The sequence below is a fragment of the Orbicella faveolata genome, unplaced genomic scaffold, assembly GCF_042242905.1.
Source record: "Orbicella faveolata isolate gen_17 unplaced genomic scaffold, um_ofav_v1 contig_36, whole genome shotgun sequence".
NCBI lineage: Eukaryota > Metazoa > Cnidaria > Anthozoa > Scleractinia > Merulinidae > Orbicella > Orbicella faveolata.
The window spans coordinates 4,071,267-4,083,373 of NW_028301565.1; the positions used below are offsets into that span (position 1 = coordinate 4,071,267).

At 38.3% G+C, this 12,107-nt stretch overlaps 1 long non-coding RNA gene across 2 annotated transcripts; it reads left to right on the forward strand.

Moving 5' to 3' along the window:
- Nucleotides 1-4,322: 4,322 nt before the first annotated feature.
- Nucleotides 4,323-12,107, forward strand: LOC149102069 (uncharacterized). Of its 2 annotated transcripts, XR_016202499.1 has the most exons (3): nt 4,323-7,993; nt 8,694-9,517; nt 10,485-12,107. It is a non-coding gene; the product is annotated as an uncharacterized LOC149102069 (long non-coding RNA). The 2 variants fall into 2 exon arrangements; XR_016202498.1 differs by having other exon boundaries at nt 4,323-9,517.

A 12,107-nucleotide genomic window follows, 5' to 3' on the forward strand; every position in this document is an offset into this window, starting at 1 on the left:
GATAAACTGGAGGTAACCTTGATATATCTGTTTGACCTGGTCGCTACACTGTAGCTGCTGTCGTCCACTGCAAGGTTTGTTTCACTTCACACGAACGCTTTGCAACGCTCGTTTTGGGGAAAGCAATGAAAAGCAAATGAATGCAACGTGTGGTTTATTTCAATAAGGTAAGCTCATAAGTGTTTTAATTGTGTACGTTATGGTTATAAACTAGTAGAAACCGGTTACTTGTGTTAAATAGAGTGCTTCATTCCTTTTGGAAATGATGTTACCGTGGGCAACTGTTGACCAGTTGGTTAACACATGCAGAGTTGTTTACCAGTTGTTCCTTGGGTATATGTACAAGTGCAAAATGTCATTAACCAGCATTAACAGACCAGCTCTATACAGTCATGTAGTTCATTACTACTATAATATTTTGGAAGGTTTTTACTACTATAATATTTTGGCAGAACAGGAAACGGTCTTTCAACATACAGTCCCACCTTTTCTATCAGCTCGTTACTTTTAAGCAGTTGCTTTGTGGACTTATAATCAGAAATACTGACACTGCTTAAATAACAAACAGACAAACTTTCATGTTAATACTTCTACATAAAAAAGACGTCGTCAGCGTAAACAATTTGTTCTCAGACAATACCTAAACGTGGTTGAACAAACCTGAATGAAATGCAAACTTTAGTTTCAAGTCAAGTATCCATCATACCTCTGTCAATCCATGTCAATAGAAACCTTGTAGATTATTTGTTTTGCTAGTTATTGACTTCTTTTGCAAAATTCCCAGTTGTCTTCCTTCATTTTGTTGTAGTTTCTGGCATTTGGGTGGATTTGCAAAACATTCTCCCCTGCATTTGAGTGTGTTTGTCGTCCACTGTACAATGATTGAGGGATATTGCATTAACCAATGATGTTGTTATTAAGCAACAGTTTCATTGCTACCAGTAAATTTGGGTATCAACTTTAATGACAAATTCATACAGGAGTTGTGATGTTTTCTACTTGAGGTTTCTGCAATAAAATTAAAGGCAACACATCTTTACTGAATTACTTGTCAGATCTCATGGGGTTGCCTCCACATATAAATGCATATAATGGGTCAAAAGAAGTTGCCTCTGCTATAAACCATGTCATCAACACTTGCATCCTCAGCTAGGGCATGAACCCAGGCTGCTTGATCCTGAGTCCAGCATGCAACGATCAAGCCAAAGACACTATTACATGTGGTCATACAAAGTACTAGAAATCTCTTTCACTTGAAGTAAATAAATTAATATAGTTTTTTATGTTTAAGTTGAAGAGAATTACAGGGACATATTGTTTGATTTTACACCAGATTCTTAGAACTTACGTGATAACTAATAAGAAATGTAGGACCAACAGTAAAGAGAATTAACATTGAAGTCTTGGGAGTGAAAGGGTTAATGTAAATTTTAGAGACCTGGAAAAATCAGTCTGAGTACTAGAAAAGTCCTGGAAATTTATTTCTAGAAAAGAGTACAAATTCTGTAAGACTTGATACATGAAGGTTGCCAAGTTTGTACTGTGAGCCAAAGGAACTGTGAAAATAGATGCTTTCCTCTTTATAATGTTGCATGTACATGTAGTTGTTTAGATAGACCCTGTGAGTTTTCTTTGAAAATTGCCTCCATAGATCTCTGAAAATTCTACATTCATTCAAAGTAATTTCAATTTCAGTTTCTACTTCAAAGTCACTAAGAAGTCTTTGTACTGTGTAAAGCAGAACCAGGAATGTTCCATCATAAGCCCCATCATCAGGTACACCAGGCAACTTTATTATAAAAGGTAGGAAAGGACTATTCATGCCTGAAGCAGTGGTTGGTCTTACTGTAAGTTCCTTCATTGCTAACTGCTAGCATCAGTTGACTACATGTATCAACTAAGGGCAGGTTAAATTTTGCTGCTTAAATATCCTGCTGTTGAGCTGTTGAATCAGAATTCTTCATGATTTTAAGGTTTCACCACAAGTGTGTACTATTTACAATGACTTTTTTTGTCAATGCTGGGAGAGGGTAATGGGGAAGGGGGCTTGGGTGGGGGTTGGGAGTAGATGGCTCAATGGTTTGTCAGTTGGACTCTCGATCAATAGGTCCACAATGGAGCCCAAGCTAGGGTCACTGTGTCATGTTCTCAGGCAAGACACCTTACCCTCTCAATGCCTCTCTCCTGCCAAGAGTGTAAATGGTACTGGCCAATTTGTGAGGACAACCTGACAATTGCTTGGGGTCACCTGCAATGGACTATCATCCCATCCAAGGAGAGTAGCAATACTCCTAGTCACTTCCTGTCACAGAAACTGGAGTGGAGCACCTGTGCTGATGATCCATCTGGCTTCTCTGATTCCATAGGAATGGAACTGACTTTTGTGCCCTGTAGCCTGTGAAAACATTGCTGGAATGTTCTCATTCTTAGCCATAGAGACTGGAAGGGGGATTTGGTTTCCTCTGTGAAACAGACCTTTCACCATTTAAGTCCAGCGCCCCTCACTGAATATATCACAGAACTTTTAAGTGAGGGAGGGAAAGGGCATTTGTTAACAAGCACTTTTAGCAAGTAGTTATGCAACAGATGACTGGAAATGTGGAATGACAGATTGGGACTAGGGAAGTAGTGGATTCTGGAATGGGGCAGGGGAATCAGGGAATGGTGCCCCTTGAGTTTGGTTGTACCATCAAGTTGATTCAAGAATCTACAGTGAAGGACAATTCCTCAGCAGTGATATGGTTATCACATGTTTTTGTGGTCACCGAGGTTAGGATTCAAATCTCTGAATGGGCGTTTTTGTTATAGGAAAAAGATGGGTAATGAAACAACAGTTATTTGTGTTTGATATTCAGATCACACGTCTTATTTGGATGATACACAGCTTCTGATTGGCTGTTGAAAGTTGGGGAAATGATATATTGCATGCTTGGTTGGGATGATGTCACATGTTTTAAACCATAACAGAGCAGCAGATGGGGTGGATAGTAGGTCATGGTTGGTGATCTTTTCTCATTTCAGAGACTTCTCCTTCCTTTCGGCATTTAGCTCAAGATGTTTGAGTGTACGTCTTGCAGGAACTACAGTGCAAGGATTGCCTAGCTGTGACAAAGCATCATCTTCCCTGTATTTAGGAGAAGTCCCAAGCAATGACCTGACACATCTTGATGAGGAAGTAGCTTACATCAGTCGCATGAACTGGAGATGATTCACCATGCTTTGCACAAAGGTGTTATGGCAGCAAAGGTGGAGGCAATGCAGATGTGGTGATGGCGCAGCGGAGCGCATGGTTGGAGGCAAAGTTGGAGGTGTGGGCAGGGGTGCACGTGCGGCATCTTTGTTGCTGGCCGGTCGTAACACCTTTGAGCAGACAACGTGAATCTTCGACAGTTCGTGCAATTGGTGTTAGCCACTTCTTCATCAAGATGTGTCAGTTCATCACCTGATACTTCTTCTGAATGCATGGATGATTTTGCTTCATCACAGCCAGAAAATCCTTACACTGTAGTTCCTGCAAGAGATATACTTGAACATCTTGAACTGAGTGCTGGAAGGATGGAAATGTCTCAGTCTTGAGGGAAAGATCACACACCATGGCTTACTCTCCATCTTACCTACTGCCATTATGGCATGGAACATGTAACATTGTTTTCACTGAGCATGGAATGCATTATTTCCCCAATTTTCAACAAAAAATCAAAAGTGGAGTTTCATCCCTATCGGATGTGTCATCTAAATATCAGAAGGAATAACTGTTGTCACAAAGGCTGCCTGTCTTTTTTCTATAATTTAAAAAACGACTCTTTCTCAGATCTGGATCATGACCTTGGTTACCACAATGCCATGTGTTGACCACATCACTATAGGGGGATTGTCCTCCAATATGGGTTCTTGAATCAACCTGACTGTACAACCCCACTCAAGGAGCACTAATCTCCAATTGCCCTTCTTCATTCCATTATCCACTACTCCCCTAGTCCCAATCTGTCATTCTACATTTCCAGCCGTCTCTTGTGTAACTGTCTGTTTGAAGTGCATGTTAACCAATGTCCATTTCCCTCCCTTACTTGAAAGTTTTGTTGGTACATCCAGTCAAGAGGGTTAAACTTTTATGGCAAAAGGTTTGCTTTACACAGGACATCGAATCCCTGTTCTGGTCTTTGTGGCTCAGAACAAGAACACTTTAGTGATTATTTCACTGGCTACAGTGCAGGGAAGTCTGTTCCACTCCTGAGGGATAAGGAGAAGCCACATGGTTCATCAGTGCTGGTGCATGACTCTGGTCTCTGTAACATCAAGTGCCTAGGGGTATCACTGCCCTTTTTGGATGGGATCTAGTCCATCACAGGTTACCCCCAGTTTTTTGTCAGGTTTCCCTCGCAATCGGTCAGTACCATTTCCACTCCTTGGAAGGAAGAGGTACTGGGAGAGTCAAGTGTCTTGTCTTGGAACATGACGCGGTGACCCAAGCCTAGGCTCCATTTTGGACCCATTAATCCAGCGTCCTACTGACTAATCATTAAGCCATCAACTCCCCACCCCTGCCCAACCCTCCGCTACTCCATTACTCCCTCCCAACATTGGCAAAAAGTCGTTGTTGACAGTGCACACTTGTGTTTGACATACACCTTTAAATCATGAAGAATTCTGATTCAAAAGCTCAACAGCAAGCCACAGATCGATTTGGATATTCAAGCAGCCAAATTTAACCTGCCTTGATACATGTACATGTAGTTGACTGATTCTAGTAGCTAGCAATGAATTGACTTAAGTGTTGCCAGTAAGTGAAGCATGTTCAAAAAGTCCTTTCCCACCTCTCACAATTTATTTGTCTGGTACACTGTATGAACAATGATGGGACTGTTATAAGATGTTTTAAAAGGCCTTATTAATTGTATAGAGTAGGTTTTGTCACCAGACCTTGAATTGTCTTCTTTGAGAAGTTCATGAATGCTAGTTAGACCACAGGCAACATTTAAACATTATATTGTGTCACTGCAATATTACTTAGGAAGCATTAGAGACATGGAGAGGTAGAGAAGAACTTATTTTTTATTTCTTTTGATTTTGGCGGTACTGTGTACCTGATTTTGTAATAATATTATTAAGTGATTATTATTTGAATTATCAATGAAAGTATCTCACCTCAACAAGGTTTTTGGGTAGTTTGTATTTTGCAACTCCCCCCTTCCCACCAGCACAGACCAATGTTATCCTGATTAAAATTCAATTGCTAAATTGTCCAGGCTTAAAAAATCTCAAAACAAAAACATCTGAAGACAGAAGGCTGTATGAACCATGTGGATACAACCCAATTGGCAGCTTAATTTGACCCAATTAATTATTGGGATTGATTGATTGATTGATTGAATGAATAATTGATTGTAAAAGAATTCATCTTTTTGCTTAGTACAAATCTTATTTCCTTCAATTTGGCGGGCCTATTTGAGTTTAACTTTTAAGAAAGAGACCTGAAAATATAAATAAATGCTTAACTTTTGCACACGCAAGCAGCGTTTTCCTTGAGGCTGCCGCACACTAACCAATTTTTGTCGTAGAACTGCAGATTTGTGCTACTCTAAACAAATGCTAGCCAATTCCTTGCTAAGAAAATATTTGTGTCTGCTATCTACATGTACTGGTATGATGGATACTTTGCTCTTAATTTAAGTCTGTTATTTATCAGTTTCATCACCTTACATGGTGGATTAATTTGAGATACACGTAGACCTCTTTGGCTATAATAAATAATACATCCCAAGGAGGTCATTTAAGTTTCCTAACTTGTAATGTCATACTGACCAGAATTTTGCAGGACTCAAAAGAAAAACAATACTTATTCAGTCAAAATATTTTGCTTAGCCTAGTGTCTTCTTACAACATGCAGAAAAAGAATAAGCCTGCTTTTCAACCTGTTTGGTCCTGCTTTGAAAGTTAAAGTGGATGTGTGACTGTTTTCAGCCATTTTAAATGCCAAAGGACCCAGCCATGTACTCTTGCCCAGGTTTTGTTTGTTGTCAAAAATTGTTGTTTGTTTCTTACTGTATACATTTGTGATTGTGGCACTGTTTACTGGTAACGCTATGCATTTTTAGGATGAAATAAAATTGTTGAAACTTAATTTGAAATATTATTTGAGGTATTTTAAAACAGGTATGATTCATGACAACTACATGAAGCTTGAGGAATTCAACTGCACATGATGAGATCAGCACATGAGGATGTTATAAGAAGACTGCAAATGATGGTGGAGCTTGTGGAATGTCAGGTGCAACAGCTTGAAGTTGATGCAAAGTGAATCACCAACCTGTGGCCTGTGTGACACCATGTGTAAATATGTGGTGTGGGTTAAGTTGCTTGTGGTAATCTAATTCTGCTTTTACATTGTTCACGTATCATTTATTCTTTTGTAATTAAACATGTATGCATGTATATTTTAGCACCGGCAGTGCACCAGGTGCTAAAATATGCATATATAAAATTGCTCGTTCAATAATTATTGCTTTCAAAAGGCAGACAAGGATGTTTTCAGGTGTCACCTTAAGGGTTTAATGATAAACATACTCTATAATCTATAGAGGGACAATAGAGTTATCTCTATTATAAAATAAATTTAAAATACTCTATCATCTGTTTTAAAATTTCACACTGCTGTTCTAAAAAGCAACCAGTTGCATTAAGAAAAAAAACAATTATTGTGACTTGGTGACATTCATTTTCCAACTGGTGCTAACATGTGGCTAAATTATGTGTATTAATTGCCTCAAGATCTCAGGTCACTGGTTTGCATAATTTGATGTTGTTTATAGTCATTTTGCAAGACACTCAATACTAAACTGCTCTTTTGGACTGTTGAGTCATGTTGCTAAACATTTGACTGAAATGGAATATCATTTAATGACATAAAGTTTAAACTGAAGCATTAAATTACTACATGAATGCAATTTTAAAAAGATCACATTGTTTTTAAATTTTTAATTCACGTTTTGATGTGACTCACATCTTTGTCAGTTACAAAGGGTATTTGAAACTTTGAAATTATTTATAACAACCCATAGAAACATGCATAATTAATTCTTTCATACTGAAATTATTAACAAATATTTAAGCCCTGGATAAGAGTTTAGAGTTGCATAATTATATAATTTTGTTACAGCTGTAAACATCAGTATGATGTACAAATAACTTTAAGCAGGGTATTATTGAGAAATTCACTTTTCATACACAAATACTAACAAGTCTCTGATTGCATGACACCAATTCAGACTTTATATCTGACTGTAAAGTGCTGCCAGTTCAGACCTTTTATTGATTTGTGAGCTTACACTGTACATCACAGTAAAATATGAGGGGTGGCCAGGCCACATTGTTTAAATTAAACTGTACAAAGTTGTTTGTTTGAATCAGGGATCACCCCAAGTGGGCAGGTGTACACATAACCATATGCTTGAACACATGTACACAGATTTATGTAAGGCCCCAGTGCAAGGAATTGTACGTTGACTATGAAATGTAACTTGAAAATATTAATGTGAAAATGTGTGTAGCAATCTTACATCATGCCTTAATCCAAAAAAGAAATTAAAGAAACAGCTATCCCTATTTGGAGACAAACAAAATTACTAAGTACATGTAAGAATAAAATAATACTGATAATTTAACATTATACACAGCCAAAATGAGCCATTAACTTTGTTACCAGACCTTCCATCTTGTATGTACATGTAAATCAACTGTTTTACTTTTTTAAAATGAATTAAGCGTTGTGTCCCAGGATTCCTTGTTGGTACATGGCATTTGTTGACTGCAGAGCTAATGCTTGTGTTCAAAATAAAATAGTTTTTAAGTGTCTTTCAGAATCCTTCTCATTGGGCATTAATATCTATGGATGATCCGTGGCAAGCTTCCTGAGGTCCATGTGCATTGGCCTTGCTTACCTCCTGAATATTTCAAGCTTTAGGAGTAGAGGACATGGTGTCAGAGGCAAACAAAGGCAAGAAATGTGTTCATTAGCAGCCGATGAGTGTGATGAGATGATTTTTTTCTTTTGAAAGTACTAGAACTTTGAATTATACAAAGCTTTTATTCATTATGTCAGTTTACACTACCCCACACTACAAGGTGCCACTACAACCTATGAATGTGAAGGGAAATGTCTCTGCCAGGAATTATTTCAACAACTGTTACGATATTATATTGTTACTGCCATCAAATGTAATAGGTGTAGGACTGCACTCTGTGGTATGATGGGGATGGCTTTTGTGAAAGTAAAAGTGAAAAAGTGAAGCCTTGGAGCCAACGGGCTCATAGCTGCCGGAGCTTATCCCGGTTTCTATAGCATGAAGCAGCTAGGTAGTATTTCTACTCCCCCTGGATGAGATGGTAGTTCATCACAGGTCACTCCCCCACAATTTGTTATGTTCCCCAACAATTTGCTGGTACCCGTTTATACTCCTGGGTGGAGAGAGGCACTGTGAGAGTTTAGTATCTTGCTCAAGAACACAACACAGTGTCCCTGGCAAGGGCTCAAACCCAGATCGCTCGATGTGGGGACAAGCACATTAACCATGAGGCCACCGCACCTCCATAATGTGCTATATTAAAGTGTTCCAAAATCAGGAGAGAGTTTTAGTTTCTTATCAATAGCAATACATTACATGATCTTTATTTGGTTATCTTGTGTGACAATGTAGAAAGATCAACTGAGACTACAAGAAGATAAAATGAGGGATCTGACCGATGCACTCGACAATACACGAGTAGAAGAAAACAGGTTTCACAATGAGAAGTGTTAACAAGTCTGTACAAATTCCCCTGTTATTTCTGGTTGGTGGAGGTTTACCACTTGGCAATTGACATGCACATAGCATTGCTAATGAGTTTACATTGGAATGGCTCAGAGCACATCCAGTTTATGGCACTCATGGAGGATGGAGTATTTGCACCAGGGATCTCCAGGTCTCAAGTCCAGCACCCTGAACCTCACAACCACCCAACTAGTCGGACTGAAAAGGCAATAATAAAGTTAGCAAATGCATGTTGAAGAAGTATTTATTTGGAAATAAAACGAAAGAAAGCGTCACGCTCGATTGTGCCAATCTTGCTACTCGAGGACTATAGTAATAGTTTTTTAGTAGCGTAGCCAATTAAAATGCAGGATTTGCATTAGTCCACTAGTTGGGTGATACTAATAAAGAATATGCAGCGAGTCTGGATGTCGATCAAAAACCAAATCTGATGACTCTCTCTTTGTCACTTAACAAGTTGAAGTCATTAACACAAAAATGGTACCACTTACATGTTACAGAGGATATACTCCTAACCATCACGACTAAGCTGGACACTGGAGCAACAAGCAGTGCAATGTCTTGCATGGATCTCTTAAACATACTATAGAATGGAGAAGTCAAGTTGCATCCCACCGTGGGGAAAATAAGATTGTATGATGGGTGCCTGGTTGAGCCGTTGGGATTCTATACCCCTTTCCATTAAGCTTGCTGGAGCAGTGGCCTGAAAAGTAAGCGACCCTTTGAAATCTTGGAGAAAGCACCTCAAAGTGGTCCATCATCAATCAGGCTTCATTACAAGCACTAGATCAGTCCTTTCCCTTGTTGAATATTTAACTCTATGAGCTTCTCTCATTTTACAATGAATGATTTCAGAGATTTTGATGATGTTTCCACTGGTTTGGGCAGTTTTCCAGGGAAATATCGCATAGGCATCTCTGCAGACATCAAACCTGTTCAACATGTACTTCGACAAGCAATGAGTGCCAGTACCTCTCAATGAGACGCTGAGAAAAGATTTATCGAATGGAAATGCTCAGTGTCATAGTCAGATAAGCACAGCTGACAGACTGGTTAATTATTCATTAATAATTTTAGCCCGAATCCCAAAAATTAAACTCTTAATCCAAATAGTCGGCAAATGTCACACATATCATAAGAAGTTAATATTTTATTTGTTTGATGGGTCGAGAAGTCATCACTTTCAGGTGTTTTGACCTGAGATCCCTCTCTTATATGGATATATCACTACTAATACTGGTTAGCATGCTGGTTAAAGCTGAAGCAATATGTCACTACTTACATGTAATAACTACAGTACAGCACCCTCGACCCACAAATGTTATAGTGCAGTGACTGATACAGATGCCTCAAGCATAATATTTGCCATTTTATTTCAACATTGTTATTATCAATTTTAGTTGGTGTATTTTAGAACTGGCAATTTATCTTTTAATACTTAATCTACCAATTAGAAAATTATTGCAGAAAACTAAAACTATAAATGCAATAACTATTAACTCTTGATATTATTGTGCTCTTAGTAGAAGCAAGTATATTAAGAGAGGAGTATGCAAAGAGAAAAAATTTTTATCGTCCCCTAATTTTATATGAACTGTGTCTTCTAAAGTCTATCTGGAATGTCAGCTTTGTCACAGCAGTTGCTCCTTGCTTCATTTTTTTTTTTGCATTTTTCAGGCTCTTTCTTCATGTTGTGTTTGACATTGAAATCCCACACAAGGGATTACAGCATATTCTGAAGGAAGCTTCAAAAGCAGTCAAAGCTACATGTAGCTTTGCCATAAACAATGGGTTTTTTACTGCATTTATTATCTGGATTACATGCCTGAATCAACTTATGATATCAACCACTTTGACTATCAGCAGATCCCTAGTCTTTACATCTTGCTACAACTCCGCTTCTTCGGCTGGCCTGATCACGATCGCACCTGAAACATGGCCGATGAAAGGATCCTCGAGGAACTTCTTTATTGAGAAATGACTATTGGTTTAGACCACAAGGAAACTATCTTCACCTCAAGGATTTGTGCAAGTGTCATTGGCCTTGGGCATTGATTTGAATCTGAAGGGAGTGTGTCAGGAACCATACCCACTGGAGAAAGGAAGTGAAAATTGGTGCCAGAAAGAGTGAGGCTGTATTAAGGCATTAGGCTCCAGGAGAGCATGGCACAAATCAGTGACGCAGTGAGATGTGGCCACTTTACATGTCCTAGGGACTCGTGGTTAGCTAACACCAGATGCTGTTCTGCTAGCCCCTAAAAATGTTCCCAGTCAAGAGAGCAATTCCCTGATCAATGAATGCTGATGATAATGATTTTTTTAAAACTGAAATGTAATTATACATGCCTCTCCAACTTCAGCAAGTATTCATAAAAATAATGTAACGAGAAATTGAGTGGTGATCATGTAACATCACCAGTTTGCACATCTTCTTTAAAAGAAGTTTCTAGTATCAAAGTTCCTATTATCATGTTCTGTTACTCTCTGAACCAAATGGAATGGATCATGGTGTAGGAAACACATTTTATTTATAATTTATCAATTTTATTTCTCAAAATAAAAATTTAAGTGGAAGGAAAATCTGGGGTAACAAGTCAAAGATTATGGCTGAGCTAACTGACATCATTAGCAATCCATCCAGAGACACTGTATGTAGTCCCCAAGGGTGGTCTACTCAAATCTCAAGTTCATTGTTAGCGATGATTTGCTATAATAACATGTTTGACTTCATTAATGCCACCCTGAAAGAATGTTCATTTTCTTGGACTCAGGTGCGATGGCAAACTTGGTCTTAACCCAAACCAGGTAAAGGCCTGGAGGAATCATAATCCATACATAATACTAATATTAGTAGACTGTGCTGCATTAAATGATTTGTTTCATGGGTTAAGCAAAATCAATATTTTTCACGATTTTGGCCAAGCTTTTGGCTGAAAATTGTTGCTCATTATAAAATGAGTTAACATTTATAATCTACAGACTTCATGTAATGCTCAGTTGCACATAAAAATTATAATACAAAACATTTGAATGTGCAGGACAAAATGGTGGTCCCATTACATACAAGGCATTTTAGTCATTGGTGTTGTCTTGTGCAAGACGCAATGAAAGGAGAGATCCCCAAACATTTTGATGTGTTCAGATCTACCATAAGCCAACACAGTTACTTGAATACCCAAAATGGTTACATGCCCAAAATTAGCAAGCCAAGAAAGGAATGGGGCAGAAACAAAACATATATCAAAGCAATAAATGACTGGCTCTCGCTGCTAAGTGAGCTTAAAGAACTTATGCCAAAAA